Genomic DNA, 19,435 nt, shown 5'->3' on the forward strand with positions numbered 1-19,435 from the left:
GGGGAAAAGATAATGAAGGGGTAGAAATGGTGGGAAATAAAAAGCAGACAAAAAATTCCATTGGGCCTGGCAGTAGTATTGGGAAAATGATAAAGGGGGGATGTGTCCCCACAAAAGGAAATTAAAAGCAGACAAAATATGTTTTGGAGGTTGACAGTGGCATAAGGGAAATTGAAATAGGAGGTTATGCTCCAACAAAGACATATATAAAAGATTTCTTTGACAGTGGATTGGGGAAAATTGAAGAGGGTGGACGTGTCAAAACAAAGAAAAGAGAGAAGGCAGAAATAAAGAAGTGGGACAAAAGACTTACCAGGAAAAAATCAGACAACTAGAAATTGTTATATGGGAAAATATAAAGCTAAGGTAATTGCTTTATTCCTAAATATGACAATAAAATGGAGTTGCTAATTGATTGAATATGATAATGGAAAGATAATTAAATAAAGGTCAAAATACATGGAATATGGACAAATATGAAACTGATATGGGGAGATTGTAAAGCAGAGGTTTGTGATTCACTTTTTTACATGATAATTAAACTAAGTTGCTAATTGATTGAATATGATAATAGAAGGACAATTAAGCATGGGTTAAAATATATGAAACATGGGTATACATAGAAACTTTAAGATGATGAATAAAATGAGAGGTATACTGTTTGAATTGTAATAAACATTGAAAACAGTAAGGATTGCAATTTATAGACAATTAAAGGTAATCTAATCCAAGATATGGAAAAATGGAGAGGGAACATGAAATATGGAAAACTATTGAGATTTAAAGACAGAATCACAAATTGGAGGCTTGTAAGGATGTATAATTATATAAATATAATGATGAGAACATCTGGGAATTGTAACCAGGTCTACATCTCAGCCAAAAATAGGCTGGGGGGTGGGTGGTTAAAAGCACAATGACAATATATGTATACTTTTTTTTAAAAAAAGGAGGAAGATATATGTCAAAATTAAATATGTATATTGAAAAGGAATTATAAATACCATCAACATAAAATGGAGCTCGCTCAGAAGCTGAAATTCCCCAAGTAAATGAGATGAAAAGTGTGAAGTAGAGAAGAGAGATATGGGAAGAAGAGAGGGGTAGGGGAGAGGGCAGGAGGGGAAGAGGAGGAGAGAAAGGAGGAGTGGAAAGGGGAGAGAGGAGAAGGAGAGAGGAAGGGGAAGTAGAGAAGAGAAGGATGATGGAAGGAAGAAAGGAGGTAGGGAGGGGGAGGAGAGAGGGAGAATGAAGTGATGGATAACGTACAAATATGGTGCATGGAGAGCAAAAGAGCCAATAATTGTTTTTGGGAGTTGATGGTAAGGTGACCTGATGTAAACGTTTAATAATACAATATGATGTTGGCTATGTAATAGTATACATGTGATTATATGTTATGAAAATTGAAAAATAGACAAAACTTTTTTAAAAAATACAGGCAGTTGTTTTGAATTGCGAGTTTAACCATTTGTTTTGAATTGCGAGTTTAACCATTTGTCAAGTTTCCTGATTGTCCTTCTGGTACATCAGAAGAGTTCCTTTTTCATTCCACACATCTGCTCGATCCCTGAAACCCATTACCTAGGCTGAGTTCTGTTTCCAATGAGCACTAGATATGTGTTAAAATATAGCCTTATACTCAGGCAGTTGAAGGTTCAAGAGGCTGTCATGGAAGTCAGTCATCTATAAGCTTTCCTGTTGTCAGTGAAGAGAGTTGCCTCCTTACCAGTTCACAAGAACGTGATTACAAAGAAATAGCAATAGCACTTAGACTTATATACCGTTTGACAGCCCTCTCTAAGTGATTTACAGAATCAGCATATTGCCCCCAACAATCTTGGTCCTTATTTTATCCACCTCGGAATGATGGAAGGCGGAGTCAACCCTGAGCTAGTGAGATTTGAACTGCTGAACTGCAGCTAGCAGTCAGCTGAAGTAACCTGCAATATTGCACTCTAACCACTGTGCCACCTCTGCGCCAGAAAAGCCTCTTGTTAAATGTATATGGTAATCTTCTGTGGTTAAGATGCTTTTAACCCTATGCCTTTCACCTCAATAAATGTCACCAAAGAGACGCTGTTAGAATTGTGTTTGGAAAAGAATCACTTTTAGTCAGAGGCCAGCTGCCAAATAACCTAACATACCACAAGTATGATAAAGGGGTTGCAAGGAGGGTTTTTCCAATAACATATGCTCTGGCTACCTTGTCCACTGATTACTGTCATGTGCTGAATATGTCTTATATTTTTTTAAAAAGTGGCCTTAAAAACTACTTAGAAGCTCCAGGGAGTCCAGAATGTAGTGGCATGGGCAATGATGGGTATGACAAAGAATAACACCAATAGATTACTAGTAAGCTTCTGAATTCAGTAGGTCTTCTCTAGTTTCTACCTGGCCTATATAATTGGGCAGATTCCATTGTTCATACTCGTACATTAACTTCATTTTAATCATGATCTGTAGTTTTAAAGTGCTGTAAGGCATTTGAGGGGATGCGGTGGCTCAAAAGGTGGCTCAGTGGCTAAGACACTGAGCTTGTCGATCAGAAAGGTCAGCAATTCGGTGGTTGGAATCCCTAGTACTGCATAACTGAGTGAGCTCCCATTACTTGTCCCAGCTTCTGCCAACCTAGCAGTTTGAAAACATGTAAAAATGCAAGTAGAAAAATAAGAACCATCTTTGGTGGGAAGGTAACAGCATTCCGTGCGCCTTCAGTGTTTAGTCATGCCGCACGGAGACATCTACGGACAGCGCTGGCTCTTCAGCTTTGAAATGGAGATAAGCACCGCCCCCTTGAGCTGGGAACGACTGGCACATATGTGTGAGAGGAACCTTTACTTTTAAGGCATTTGGATACATCGAAAGAGGCACATTGAATAAGCACTTTCAGGAAGTATGCAGATAGGCTTCCTCTTGCTTATGTGTGTAAAAGAACAACAGTTTTGTATTGCAGCTAAAATGCTGTCCATGGCATATTTGCAGACAAGGAAAGCTTTCATAGCAACCATGTTGAGCTTTCTGAAGAACACATCTGTGTTCATATTTCAGGAAGGGAATTTTTTTGCTCACACAATAAGCTTCATAAAATGTCTTTGTCATATGCTTTGCATATACATTTCAGCACACTATTTGCTACTCATTCAGTGCTAAAATGTGTCAAATGTAGGGTTATTTTCTATATTCCATCTCTCATTTTATTGTTTTCTCTCTCTCCTGTTTTCCTCCAAACTACACCATTGCTACAAACAGTATATAGACCTTGTTAGGACCTTGATAAAGGAACTGCTTATCTTTGAGGAGACCACAACAGTGCCTTGTTGATTTTGCTGCCCAGAATTCCAAAAGAAACATACCTCTTCCTTCTTCATGATAACTCTGAATATTTCTCCTTCTACATCTCCAGGTTCCTAAAGCAAAACCTCACTATTCCCAGTCACTCGCCTTTCCCTTCCCTTTCTTCTAGTTTCTCTTAAATCATAACATGTGTTGAATTAACTAAGAAGCCACAAGACTCTTTTCTATGATTTAGAACAATATTATCCAATCTTAAATGACATATTATAAACAATAAAATAGCTATTGCAGACCAGATGGCACCTGTCTTACATGTCATCATGACATTGTTCTGTTATATTAGTGTTAGCTGCAACACAATCAAATTTTACATTCAGGTGTGTATGGAAAAGACTGATGGGACCAATGCAATGCAATGTTCTTTTCTTGTCAGAAAGAAAGAAAAGAAGGAAGGAGACACATTGACTGTATCATTGTATTTAAAACTTTCATAGAAAGTAAATTTAATCAATGACTATTCCTCCCCCCCCACACAACTGTTTCAGAGAATGTTTTTGTCATAACCCAAACCAACTCTAGAAGGAATAAGGAAGATGAATGATTATGGAGTAATATTAAATTCCCTTGATCTATCATGCCTGTAGGCCGTAAGATGAATTTGCAATTATCCCAATAGATCCAAATATTTTTCATAACCATAAATAGGATAAGAACCTTGTGTCCTTTGATTACTTGAGGGAAAAATACTTCATAAAATGTATAAGAAATAAAATAGGTGATCAATAGACACAAGATGGAGTGTTTTTTTAAAATATGGATACAACGTATTGCAACTAGCAAAGTTGAAAAGCAGTCTATGAAGAGAGATGTCAGACCAATACGGAAAATGATAATACGTGAATATGTGATTTTTAAATGTGTGTGTGTGTATGTGTGTGTGCGCGTATGTGTATGTATATGTGTGTGTGTGTGTGTGTGTGTGTATAGATAGATAGATAGATAGATAGATAGAGATAGAGATAGAGATAGAGATAGAGATAGAGATAGAGATAGAGATAGAGATAGAGATAGAGATAGAGATAGAGATAGAGATAGAGATAGAGATAGAGATAGAGATAGAGATAGAGATATATATATATATATATATATATATATATATATCCGCTGTTCCGCTGTCACCCTGTGTCCTGACATGCTGACCTGATTCTGAGGGCAAGTTAAAACAAATCCCTTCCAAACAGTAAGAGCAGTCTGACACAGAACCAATTACCCAGAGAAATGAAGGTCTGTCATTCCCTATATATGTTCAAGTGAGGGCTAGATAGACATCTGTCTTGGATGCTTTCACTGAGCAAGAGGTTAGCCAAATACCTCCCGACTCTGTCAATTGATATAATTGGAATTCTAATTATATTCAGAATAACTGTGTTTTGAGCAAGTCTCATTTATGTGCTGTCATCCTCATATCGGTAACTAAGATCTCCAGGTCCTACTATGTACTTGAAAAGCAGTAGGGGCATAATTTCTCAAAACTGATCACAATTTTTGCATTAATTTGAAATTGTCTTGCGTCACAAAACACCAGCTGTAGAACATTACTTATTCCCGTGCCATAGTATAGCTGATAACCATGAACTTCATCCTTCATTTCTATATTTCAAGCTTTGAGCCTCCAGGAGATTCCAAGAATAGCCATTGCATTTGGAAAAGCTCAGTTCAAGTAAGAACATATCATGTGTGTTGTGTCATGGGATGAGTTGAGTGAGAAATGCCGTTGTTCAGGAAATTCTGCATTGACTATCACTATGGCAAGATCACAAAGATTTCATGGATGAGCATTGATAAGACAGGAAGATCAATCAGAAACAAAAATGAGTATATAAAGGAAAATGAAACCAGGAATAGATACACTGTTAGCTCTTGTAGTACTGATGTGGACACAATGCAGTCAATAGAGCAAGAACAGATGGGCTTCCAATATCAAATGTGCACCTTGCCCCCACAAGCTACAGACATAGATATATAAGCAAAGCTATTTTGTAGAGGACATTTTGTAGAGGACAAATAAACATGTCTGATAATAGTGATTTGGAAGGTGGAAAAACAATTCTTATTAATTTCTATTTCTATGTTTCAGAATTTAGCTCTAATTGTTTTTGTGTATAATGAAAAATGGTTGGTTTCTAGGCTACTTTATGAAGACCAATGTGCTTCCTGAACTTCATATATGAACTAGGTTATCCCTTATCGGAAACCCTCTTGAGACCTTTGTTTAAGAAAACACGAATGGCTTTCAAGAGCAGGGAAATAAAGTTCCATCCACTTGATGGTGCCAATACTTTTAAAGGTAAAGGTTCCCCTCACACATATGTGCTAGTCGTTCCTGATTCTAGAGGGCAGTGCTCATCTCTGTTTCAAAGCTGAAGAGCCAGCGCTGTCAAAAGATGTCTCTGTGGTCATGTGGCCGGCATGACTAAATTCTGAAGGTGCTCGGAGCGCTGTTATCTTACCACCAAAGGTGGTTCCTATTTTTCCTACTTGCATTTTTACATGCTTTCAAACTGCTAGCTTGGCAAAAGCTGGGACAAGTAATGGGAGCAAAAGCTGGGACAAGTAATGGGAGCTGGGACAAGTAATGGCAGTAGGGATTTGAACTGCCGACCTTTCTGATCGACAAGCTCGGCATCTTAGCCACTGAGCCACCGCGTCCCTCATGCTCTTAAGCAGATATAAAATTGGCCTGAGGCCAAAGTAGGCTTACAACATACAAGAATTGAAGGCTGTAAACTTTAGGTGTTAGCAACCAGTCCTCTTAATTTTTCCATTTTTTGTGTAACCTCTCAGAAATATAGTCCCATATCACAAAAGTTGTATATATCATGATTAAAACTATATGAAATGCAGTTTTAAAACTATTTTAAGGAGAGTAGTTGTGGTTGTTATATGTCTCTCCATTTGGATTCAATAGGACATGACTCTTGTGACAAGGCCAAGGACCTCAGCTGTATTTTATAACATATAGGGTAGATCATAATGGTGAGGGTAGTTCTTCCATGTTACACATAGAATAGAACAGAACAGAACAGAACAGAACAGAACAGAACAGAACAGAACAGAATAGAATAGAATTCTTTATTAGCTGAGTGTGGTTGGACACACAAGGAATTTGTCTTTGGTGGATATGTTCTCAGTGTACATATCCAGTCAGTCTAGTACATAAAAATAAAAATAGGCTTTTCAACAAGACAGAACTGAGCTAATATAACCCGACTATGGTAGTTTAAGCAAGGACTGTTATTTCTAGGTCCAGTGACAGGTATTTCAATCCAGTAGTTTAGATAAAGTGCAACTGGTGAATTAATGACTGATAAAATATAACTAAGGAATGGACCATTAATAGCAATAGCACTTAGACTTATATACTGGTTCACATTGTTTTACAGCCATCTCTAAGCGGTTTACAGAGTCAGCATCTTGCCCCCAACTATTTGGGTCCACATTAATGTTTGAAAACACTCAGTTGTGTTGTTGATTGATAAGCAGGGAGCTCAGTTCCTGAACAGATTTGAAATTAGGTCTGGTAATGCCTGTAGTACTCTCAATGCTGGTTTTTACAGACAAGGTTATAACTGAATTTCCAACTGATATTAAGTGGGGTAAAGGTGTTCCTTGGTTGCTGCTTCCACAGATAGTATGAAATGAAGCTTGATATACTTCAGAGGAAGTGCAAGCTTGTCCAAAACAGAAAGTCTAGAAGAGCAGATTCCATCATCCATTTTCTTGTCTGGACAAAGTATGTTTGACCAGGTTGTAGAGCAAATGTATTTCACACTGCAACAGATCTATTTCTTTGAAATTGTTACTGTGGATATGCCAGCAAAGGGTGCTCTTTTACGAAATGAAATCCTTATCTGAAGAGAGACTTTGAATAGGACAAAAAACAACAGTGTCTTTTGTGCTGGGTCATGTGTTTAGATAATCGTAAAACTATGACAGAGATTGTATTGAAAATAATGGTATTTTCTTCAGTAAGAAAGATATAAAATATTTGTATCAAGCTTCTCTTTGTCACGACTTGGTGAGGAAATGAAAAATTAGCCTGGTGCTATTTAAATAATAATAAAAAATCCCCAAAGATTAATACAATTTTTTAAAAGGTGCATATAACAATGACCATGAAACAGATGCAATTAGCATGCGATTATTATAATGAGACCATGTGCATGCATAGAATTTTACAGATAGAAGTACCATCTTGGGAAAACACACAACATGAGATTAATCCTGAAGGTAACATACATTTCTGACCAATTCATTGTTTTGCACACTAAACAACTATTGCTATAAAACAATTAAATGGCTTTATGAAGTAGGCCTGCATGCTAGAAACACAAATCTTTTTCCTGTGAAAAAACTTGCCTACCATTATATCTATTTGATGAAAGCAAAAGATAATTCTCGGATCTAACATGATCTAGCCATTTTATTTAACCCAGCATGTTGTTTTACAATGGCCACACATAACTCAAGACATCACTCTATTTCTTGACTTTTATTTCAATAGAATAGAATAGAATAGAATAGAATAGAATAGAAAAGAAAAGAATAGAAAAGAATAGAATAGAATAACAGAGTTGGAAGGCATCTTGGAGGTTTTCTAGTCCAACCCCCTACTCAGGCAGGAAACCTTACACCATTTCAGACAAATGATTATCCAATATCTTCTTAAAAACTTACAGTATTGGAACATTCACAACTTTTGGAGGCAAGCTTTCCACTGATTAATTGTTCTGTCAGGAAATTTCTCCTTAGTTCTAAGTTGCTTCTCTCCTTGATTAGTTTCCACTCATTGCTTCTTGTCCCACCCTTGGGTGTTTTGGAGAATAGCTTGACTGCCTCTTCTTTGTGGCAGCCCCTGAGATATCGGAACACTGCTATCATGTTTCCCCTAGTCCTTCTTTTCTTTAAACTAGACATATCCAGTTCCTGCAACCATTCTTCATATGTTTTAGCCTTCAGTCCCCTAATCATCTTTGTTGCTCTTCTCTGCACTCTTTCTAGAGTCTCTGGAGAGAAGTAGAATTATCTGGAGAGAAATAGGAATTATCTGGAGAGAAGTAGGAATTCTGGAGTGGAATAAGAATACAAAGACAGTGGGAGCTTTGAATGAACAAGGCAATATTGCGTGAATACAGTTTCTTTTTAGAGTTGCTGTTATACAGTGGGGTTTATCAAAGTATCCCTTGTTCCCAGAGTCTGTATTCTCCTACTATTATTTCCAACTTTTTTTGGCTCCCTAAATGTTCCACATGTTTTATGGCCAAGTTGACAATTTCGTTTCCTGAGAAGAGTATTTGAGGAAGGGAAAGTGCCTAATTTGATCCCTGATAGTTGAGCTAGTGTTTTCTTTTCCCTGAAAAGATGCATTTGGATTAGGATCATGTAGCTTAACCCCAAAATTCTTCTTTAGAAGGGAAAGCAAGCAAGGAAAAGTTTGAAAAGAGGAAAGCTTACTCTCCTTAGTGAGGTCAGGGAAGAAAATGAAAACAGGATTTGGATAGCTCTTGGCAGGATGTTTTCTTAGATTCAATCAACCTAGATATGATATTGAAACAACATTATATATCAGCCTGGTAATTCTGCAAAACCAAATACCACTTTTGATTAATGAAAAATGCTGCCAGCTGAAATGAAACAGCATTTTTACAAGGATCTCCACGTCACAGTAAAGGGCTTTATATATCATGTATTTAATAAGTGGATGTTTAATGGTTGATTCCTTCATGTTAATCTCACTGCAGACTTTTGTATCCATGTATGAAAAGGCTCTAGTGTTGAAACCCTCATGCTAACAAACTAGTTCTCGTGTGGCACTCGTGACAATTTGAATTTGAGATGCCTGGCTTGGATATTAAGGGGATTGTTTGCTATTTCAAAAGGTTTTTTTCTCCCATGTAACGTACAGTATCATCACTGCAGTTTTATAGTCCCTTTACTCTTTCTCAGCTGCTGTAATGTGTAGATATAATTGCAGTCTTTGTTCTAGGTTCTTCTGTTTTCTCCTACATTTCCTGCAAAATGTAACATAAAGGGATAACACAAATTTAAAATGCTGCTCCCGCTTTTCTTACTACCATATAGGTAGTCCTCGACATACCAAAGCAATTGTGCCCAAAATGACACTTTAAAATCCTTTGCCCCACTATGATATTATTTATGAATTATAAAAAACATGTGCTTCTGCTTGTGTGATTTGGTTTGTATTCTTTAATTCATCTCCAACAGGTGTGGATTATGCTTGAAGCAATGAGATTGTCAACTGGGAGCGTGTGATGGCATGAAAGCTTACTGAATGTTTGTTATTTTAAGCTTCAAGAGACCTGAATGAAAATCTTTTTTTTTCTTTGCACAAATTTGGAAATCAAAATTGCTGAATACTATAGGGGTAGAAATAAAAAATATATGAGGGGGGAAATGGTTCAATTGTAGAAAGAAGAACCATTCATTTTGCTAGTGTCATCCTTTCCATGTATGGTGGAAAGATACTTGGATGCACCCAGAGTTATCCATGATATTTGATATGGAAAAAACTGCATTTGTTGAGGCACCCAATATTCATCTATTTTTACTTTTGAAGGAAAACTAGAATTGGTAGAGAGTACATGTTTTGCAACCCAAGACCTTTTCTGTTTACTGCTGATTGTGGTGTGGAGCCTGCTGATTGTGATTAAAGGTTCAAAGGTTTCCCCTGTCCAGTTTTGACTCAGGGGGCCGATGCTCATCTATGATTCTCAGCCTAGGGACCCAGCATTGTCTGAAAGACTTTTTGTCATCATGTAGCCAGCATGAAAATGTGGAAGCAGAGGTGGTATTCAGCAGGTACTGCCCAGTTCTGGAGAACCGGTAGTGGAAATTTTGAGTAGTTTGGAGAACTGGTAAATACCACCTCTGACTGGCTCTGCCCCCATCTATTCTCTGACTCCTGAGTCCCAGCTGTTCTGGAGGAAATGGGGATTTTGCAGTAACCATCCCCTGGAATGGTGAGGGAATGGAGATTTTACATTATCCTTCCCTTGACCCCTTCCACCAAGCCATGCCCACCAAGCCATGCCACACTTACCAAGACATGCCCACAGAACTGGTAGTAAAAATGTTTGAATAAATGTGGGAATTTATTGCAGTAACATTTCTTGCTGAAGCAGTACCTATTTATCTACTCGCATTTGCATGTTTTCAAATTGCTAGGTTGGCAGGAGCTGGAGCGAATAACAGCAGCTCACTCTGTCATGTGGTGCTCAGATCTCGAACTCGGGCTGTCAGTTTTCCAGTTGACAAGCCCAGCATCTTAACCACTGAGCCATTGTGCTCAGTGGTGCTGTATTATTAGCTATGCCTCTTTTCTCTTTCTTAGAATGGAGCCAGCCATCCAATCTCTGATCATAATTCAATGTGGTGTTGTGACAATGTGCAACCATTGGATTTGTAGTTGAGTCAGGAAGGAAAAGAAAGTCAACTTGAGAGTAAGAGCAATAGCAATAGCAATAGCAGTTAGACTTATATACCACTTCATAGGGCTTTCAGCCCTCTCTAAGCGGTTTACAGAGTCAGCATATTGCCCCCAACAATCCGTGTCCTCATTTTACCCACCTCGGAAGGATGGAAGGCTGAGTCAACCTTGAGCCAGTGAGATTTGAACAGCCGAACTGCACAATTGCAGTCAGCTGAAGTAGCCTGCAGTGCTGCATTTAACCACTGCGCCACCTCGGCAATGCTCCTTCAATCAGCCACATGGATAATTCCAGCTAGTCAGATCTCCAATTGCTCTCTTGCTTGCATGTGTAATTCTTTTCATTTCTCCCAAATCTAATCTTTCCCTAAAAATTACTACCCGAGAATGCTTTGGTACTGCTGAAAACTTGAAATAATTAGCTTCATTCCTTTCAACTCAGTCCTATTTTATGATGGGGATAGCATGTAACAAGGAGGAGAAAACGACTAAATGCAGCACCATTGAATTCCAAATGAAAGGAAAGAAAATGAGAACACGAGTTGGTAACAGCAGAATGAAATGTAAACTGTCATTGGAGCCTATGCCAATCAGCAAATCATTGGCTAATTATCTAACAGTTAACATAAGGTTTTTTTTTATTCTAAGCTAAACAACAGGCTGGCAACAGACAAGAAGCAAGCAGAAACCTTTGGGAAGAGCTTATTGCAAAGAAAAAAAATATTGATATCCAAGAGAAATGAATGTAAATCAAGCCAGAAAATGTAGAACACATTTTGAATATGTGGCAGTATTAAAACGGAAGAATATTTCTCCATTAACCAGCATCTAGTCGACCTTTCAAAGAAAAACAGCAGAGAATGTCATTGGGTCTGAGCAGAGAATATTAGTTTTCTGGAGTCTCTATTAAGTGATGATCAGATAAAGCACTAGTAGCTTCTATATTAGGTTGAACAGAGATAATGCCCAGGGCTATGTTGTTCTTTTATATTTCAGAAAGCAAGGTGGAAAAATGCCCATATAATTCTTCAGTGAAAAACCGTGAAGAGCTAGTAAATGTATTGCTGAAATGCTTGCTTATATCTCCTATGATTCTCTGGATGTGGTGAGACTAAAAAAAGTATTTCAGCACAGTTACAATACATCTGGCTGCAAACATTAGAGCCTTGTAGTACTTCATTTGGATATATTCTTCAGATAGGGTTATTATTCAGGCTGCTTCAATCATAGTTGCAACTCTAAGCAGCTTACAGAGTATAGGTAATTAAAATTAAAGCAACAACACAAGAACAACAGATGAGACAAATAATATTGCTGAGATCCACATTATAACCAATTACACACCACATAAAACATAGGTCAAAAAGCAGGATCACAAATTACTCTTTCCTGGTGAAGAAGCCTGGTTATCATGCCTTTTTGAAAATAGAACAGAGTTGAGGCCATGTAGACTTCAAGGTGAAGACTATTTTATCTTTAATTAGGCAGTTATTATCCTAATTTATTGAAGAGAGGATTGAAAGAGGTGTATTACTGAGCCCAAATGTTCTTTAGGTTCGATAAACAGGCAGTGATAGTTGCTGCACACAATGTGTTCTCCTTGAAGGCTCTCCAAGAAACTCAAAGTTCTTGTCTACAGTGCTGCATATCACAAAAATGCAAACCCTTTGTTCAAAAAGACTAACAGCATCTGCAAAGTCTACAGCACAGTGGTGGGGAAAGCAAATGGGACCTTTCAAACAATAAAGGGATAAATGTAAAATAATTACCTCCTCCTCCTACTCTTTTCTCCACTTCTCTTCATAGAGTGAGCTTTTCTCCAAAGAACTTTGGATGGTGTGTGTATGTGTGTGTGTGTGTGTGTGTGTGTGTGTGTGTGTATACACACACACACACTGTCATGATGGACTCTTGTGACGAGCCGATTGACAGATGATGGAAGCAGTTAGCTTCCTCCCATAATTGGGGCTTACCAGGGCTTGTGACTCTAAATATATACCTTCTTCCCTGGCTTCAGCTGATTATTAGCTGATTCAGATGATTCAGCTGATTCAGCTGATAAGGAGGAGACCTGTGGCTTAATGGTTAAGACGTTTGCCTAAGATGCAATACAGCACAGGTTCGAATCCCAGTAAGGGTATGGCTAGCTGATGAGAGCTAAATAGCTTGAAATAGATCTATACTAGTCTCCCTTTATTTATTTATCAGCACAAATTATATATATATATATATATATATATATATATATATATATATATATATATATATATATATATATATATATATAAAGTCACATAAAGTCAGTTATTTATCAGCACAAATACAACACACACACACACACACACACACACACATATATGTATATGTATATGTATGTATATATATGTATGTATGTATGTGTATATACTCTCAGTCTTACACGGGAAAAGACCCGAATACATCAAAACCTGCATATATATATATATATATATATATATATATATATATATATATATATATATATATATATATATATATATATATATATATATATATATATATATATATATATATATATATATATATATATATATATATATATATATATGCAGGTTTTGATGTATTCGGGTCTTTTCCCGTGTAAGACTGAGAGTATCTTGGTGATGTTTTGATGAGGTCCCACCCGTCATCCTCAGGCTGGTGTCTTCGGTCTCGTCCCTGTGCGAGCAAAGCATGATCGGAGCTGCCGTCCCTCGATAAATACTGGTGTGTGTGGAATGCTGGCTTGGTTGCTGCAAGCAGATTGGTTGGCTGTATTGTAACATCTTGATTAGTTGATGGAGTTGATGTTTGCAGATTAGTCAGCTGTTTTATAACATATATATTTGTGTGTGTGTGTATGATGTATATGTATATATGTGTGTATATATATATATATAAATGTCTCTCTGTGTGTGTGTGTGTATGTGTGTGTTCCAGCATAACTATGGAATGCCTTGAGCAATATCAACCAAACTTGGTACACAGATTACTTACTATCTGGAAACAAATACTGTGGGGGTAAGATACCCCTAACACTCCTCAGGGTGTGTGTTCTGTTAAGACCCTGTTGTGCCTTAAAACGGTTTCTACCATGCTGCCTCAAAAAGGCTTCTACTGTACAGTGCTGTGGAGTTGCCATGATAACAGCTTCACAGTACTCCACAAAGGAGTTCCCTCTGGTAAGGGGGAAAATCCAACATTAGAAATTGCAGCAACATTCATGGAAGGAGGATTGGAATAAATAAATAAATACCAGGGCAGCACTAGGTTATCAGCTAGTGGAGAGATAAAAAATAATGGCAATGGTTTCACAGGGGCAAGGTGAAGACAACTTCTGTTTAAATAAACTGTAGTACAGTACATTCATGCAAACAAGATGGAAAAGGGAAGATCCTTGTTACTGTATGTGTTATATTAGGAAGTTTTCTAAAGTAGTTAGCAAAGGAAGTGCAAATGTAGTGTCCTTTAAAGGCTCTAAAGAGGCTGCAGCAAGAATGGCAAAGTCCCAGTTCTTCTATTCTCTGGAGACTACTGACTTATCAGCTCCTCATGAACAGTAACCAGATGGTTACTTTATGGGCCAAGTGTGGTTGGAATTCACACAAGGAATTTGTCTCCGGTGCATAAGCTCTTAGTGTACATGCAAACAACGAAATTATAAATAAATCATAGTTACATAATATACAAGCAATATACAAGCGATAAATAAGATACCAATAGGAGAAGATAGTAGGAAAGATGAGAAAAGATGAGAAATGTGAAGATGAGAAGGATAATAGCCTTACTACCTGGATAAATATCTTACAACATAGGCAATCTCCCATTTTCTCTTTCTCCAGAGAGGGTCAAAGGAACTGTTGTGGCCTTCCAGTGGAGCTGGTGGCAGACTCAGACAGTGAGGAGGCTGGGGAGGAACATGGGCCAGTCCTGGAGTCTGGGGAAGGCTCTGATGAGTGCTCTACATTGGAAGTAGAGATGGGGCAGGGCCATCTGACAGTTATCAGCTGCTGACGGAGATCAGTGGGGAAGAAGAACAGCTGAGGCCTGTGTCCGATATGTGCATGCACAGAGCTGCCAAGAGAAGGGAAAAGTTAAGGAACAAGGGCCAACTTGAATGGCCCCTCCCATAGGGAATAAAGAGCGAAAGGGGAGTGGAGTTTGCAGGGGACAATTAGTTCACTTAATTAGTGTGAACATTTATTCATGACTCTCAGAGACTCCTTGCCAAGTATTTTCTTGTACAACATTGCGTTTGGAAGATATTGGCCTGGCTGTTCTCCAAGCCTGATAAGGTCTGTGGTTGTAAATTCACCCTTGAAAGACTGTTTGCCAGGACTTTGCTGGATGTGAATGAGAGGACTTAACATTAGTTTAATAAAAAGGGGCTTTGTAGGGACAAAGTGTCTGCTTCATGATTTTGTGAAGCCTAGGTCAGAACAGGAACCAATCTACTTGTTGACTCCTAGTTCTTAGCCATAGTCATCCGTTTCGCTTTTCATAGAGCCATCTTCAATCCACCATATTACTGGGGAAGTCATAACAAAATGAATCTTCATGAAGTAGCAGCAAAATCTCCCATTCCCCCCCTCACACATATACGCACAAACACACACACACACGTCAAAGTCAGGGCAGACTGCTGATAAATTAAAAGAGGCTGCTGCCACTAGAGACCTTCTTTTAGCAATCCCTCTTCTAGCAATCAGTTTCCCTGAAAGTGAAACTCTGCTGCTGCAAAAGGACACTTCTATCTGTTAAACCCCAAGGAGTTACTACATCTCATTTCCCTGTAATGTTTATGAGCATTTAGAAGCCTTCGTGTGTGCAGCCTGGGTCAGCCATAATGTTTACTTGAGCTACGAGGCTCCCACGGGATAAGTAAACAAGGAAAGGAAGGAGGGGGATGGAGCCACTTTTATTTCTAGTTTGCTTAGTTAAGAAGGGTTTTTATGTTTTTTTTACTGTTTTTATTGTTTTCCTATTGTCTTCATACGTGCAGTTGATTGCAAAATGGATGCCCATCTATAATTAAAGGTAAAGGTTCCCCTCACAAATATGTGCTAGTCATTCCCAACTCTAGGGGGCTGAGCTCATCACCGTTTCAAAGCCAAAGAGTCAGCACTGTCCGAAGACATCTCCGTGGTCATGTAGCCTACATGACTAAATGGTGCAGGCGCACGGAACACTGTTACCTTCCCTGTTGTGGTCCCTGTTTTTCTATTTTCATTTATATGTGCTTTCGAACTGCTAAGTTGACAAAAGCTGGGACATGTAATGAGAGCTCACTTCATTATGCAGCACTAGGGATTCGAACCACCAAACTGCCGACTTTCTGATTGACAAGCTCAGCATTTAGCCACTGAGTTACCTTGTCTATAATAAAATACTAATAAAATAAATGACCCCTTATAATGTAGTAGCAGAGTGGAATTTTGGAGAGGGTAAGTGGCAACTAGCTGGGCAGAATATTAAACAAACAAACAATGTCAATAAAATTATCAGGAAGCGGCATAGGCTGAACGTTTAATTTTATCAACATTGTTATTTATACCTTTCAATTGGCGTAAGCTAAGGAGATCATTCCTACAATACAATATCTGCAGTAGTGATCAGTTGCTTATGGGGGCGTTGCGGCTTTAAATTATGGATTTTCTGTTGAAAATGCCCCCAGTATCAGAATTTTTGCTCCCTGCCTCCCTGGGGGAAGCCTTTCTTCTGGGAGCTCCCGTGGCTCCCTCAATGTGGCTCTTCCTCTCTTGGCCCTTTGGAAGTTTGTAGAGATGAACTTCTTCCACAGACTTTTAAGTGTATATATTAATTTTAATTAATATATGTTTTTAAACTTTTGGATTCTGTTTCATGAAATTTATTGGCTGCCTTGAATATCCACTTATGCACAGAGGCAGCATTGAATGAATCAATAACTAAAATGGATTCACATCTGAACAGTTTTCCTTTTATCCATCCTGCTGGTAGAAATCTCTGCTAGGTGAAGAATCTTCTAGGGGTTTTGTATTTTATGCAGAAGTGAAAAGGATACAGAATGAATCTGGCAAGGCAGGAACAAGATCATTGTAAACTAAAAAGAATTATTATATCAACATGGATTAGATACCTTTTAAGCACCTCAAGAAAACAAGTATCTGCTGACTTCATAAGGCAGAAGGACAATTCTGCAAAACAGAACTATATAAAAGCTGTGATTTTGAGTACAGATTTATGACCACAATTTCCTACTAAGGTTGCGGAAGTTGATGGAGTTGGCTCAAATGGTGAAATTGACTATTGTGATTAAAGAAAAGAACATAAGTACTTTTGTTTCCACTTGGAGACCACTTCTGAACTTAAAGAATGAAACTTTGATTTTAGGTTTTACTGAGTAGTAGATTGATAGATCTTTATAGAAATGGCTGGTTCGTATTATTATGAAAAAGCAAAAAATTGTGATTGGATGTTAATGCTTTATTTTACTGCAACAGTGAGAGTCCAAAGCCGATGTTTCTTTTTCTTTTCTTTTCTTTCTTATCCTTCCTCAATTCTCTTCCCCCTTTTCCTTCCCACTTCTTTCTGTTTACTTTTGTATTTTACAATATTTTATAACCCAATAAAATGTTAAACTTGGACTTATGACCACAATTGAGACCAAAATCTTATCTATGGTCAATTTGCTTTGACTATTAGTAGTTCAGATTCTTGTAGAGAGCTTTAGCATACACTGTGCTACAGACAATGCACTCTAAATGGAACTGTCCTTGAAGAGTATAGAAGCAGCAGCTAGTCCAGAATGCAGCAATGAGGGCAGTTTTTGTTGTTGTTAGTCTTACTGGATACACCAGACAGGAAACATAAACAGAAAATCTAATTCTACTTTATTGTGAAAGTACATTAACAGAATCTTGCAAGTCTCAAAGTAACTTTCTCCCACCATCACCAGCCTTAGGGATTGTTCCTTTTGAGACCTTTTGTCATGCCCATTATCCAGTTGTGGCTTAAGCTGTTTTTTATATGCCCATTCTAAAAGAGGCATGGTGGTGGCAATTATGCAGGCTAATCCTGCTGACTGCCAGAGTTCGATCCTCACCAGCTCAAGGTGGACTCAGCCTTCCATCCTTCCAAGGTTGGTAAAATGAGGACCCAGATTGTTGGGGGAAATATGCTGATTCTGTAAACTGCTTAGAGAGGGCTGTAAGGCACTGTGAAGCGGTATATAAGTCTAAGGGCTATTGCTATTCCCTAGGCAGCATCTCTTCATCCTGTCTCCCAAGATCTTTTCCACATATCATTACAGGTGTCTCTCACTATACCCATTTAACACAGCTGCTCCATGAGCTGCATGGTTCCTGCTAGTCTCCTGAGTGTAATGCAAAGTTGCTAGTTGTCACCTATAAAGCCTACAAGGCATAGTGGCAGGCTATTTGTGAGAGCATGTTTCTTCCATTGTTTCTATCCTCACCACTAGATCCAGCAGAGGGCATGTTTTGCGTCCCATCAAACAATGTCATCTTGTTGGACCAAGACATGGTGCCTAAGCTATGACAGTACCTGACCACAGACAGCACACTTTACTAGCATTGATGGTATTACCTAGTTAGGATATTAAAATGTCTGCAAGAAAACAAGCATGCTCAGAGAGCACCAAGGACCCCAAGAACAGCATATCCCTGGAGTATCCAGGTGCTATTTCTGCAGGTATTTGGGCCAGAAGATTAGGCAAGCTTTGTTGTGGATATGATTTTATGACTAGAATGCATTAGGCATTATAAACTGTTATTAGTAATTGTTGGGTTCTTAATCTTTCTATGATGCTCAGCAGTGGTGGGTTCTGGATCCCGGTGCAACAGGTATGGTGCAACGGGGCCCAGCATCCACCACATGAACTCAAGCTGCGTATGCATGCATACTTACTGCCTGTGACACTCCAGCTGCTCCCGCGGAGTGTCACACAAGCGCCGTGCACTCCGTGCGCGTGCGCAGAAGCCCCGAAGAGCTCATATATAGTAAATCGTTCAACTAAAGCAAATTCATAAATAATGCTTTTTGGGAAGGTGAATAAATTTAAATTGTACATGGTATCAGTTTCAATATTTCTTCTGAATAAGAAATTACATGAAGTGTACAGCTGTTTTCTCTCTCTTGAGCTGCCAGCTGGCAAGACGAATGGCAACAGCCTGCTCTCTTCTTTCAATTCAACAGCTTTTTACACTCTACAAACAATTCCTGTTTATTCCTATACACTGGGGAACATAATCTAAAATCATAAGACTACACAGCCCCCCTCTCAAAATCTGAGGTGTTGCTTCCAAAGACCCCCCAAAGGTTAATGTTGGATTGCTGTTTTAATTTGATAGCAGAAAGAAGGTATTATCAGGGTATCTCCATTGTCCCCTTCCATTCAATCATGTCCAATTAGTTGCATTTAAATGAATTGAAAGGGCAGTCCCTTTAAATTCTAAAACATTCCAAAACAAAGCATGATCCTTATCAAAGGAAAATGGCATTCCTTAATTGCAGATCAAAAAAAGAGTTAGAAAAACCAATAACAGATCTCAACCGAGAATTCGCTTGTTTGTTTAATTTAAAACTTGGCAGTGCCAGGCAAATTTCTTTTTT

This window comes from Thamnophis sirtalis, unplaced genomic scaffold (assembly GCF_051295495.1).
Source record: "Thamnophis sirtalis isolate CommonGarterSnake01/CBP01778 unplaced genomic scaffold, rThaSir2_p1.2 scaffold_6, whole genome shotgun sequence".
Taxonomy (NCBI): Eukaryota; Metazoa; Chordata; class Lepidosauria; order Squamata; family Natricidae; genus Thamnophis; species Thamnophis sirtalis.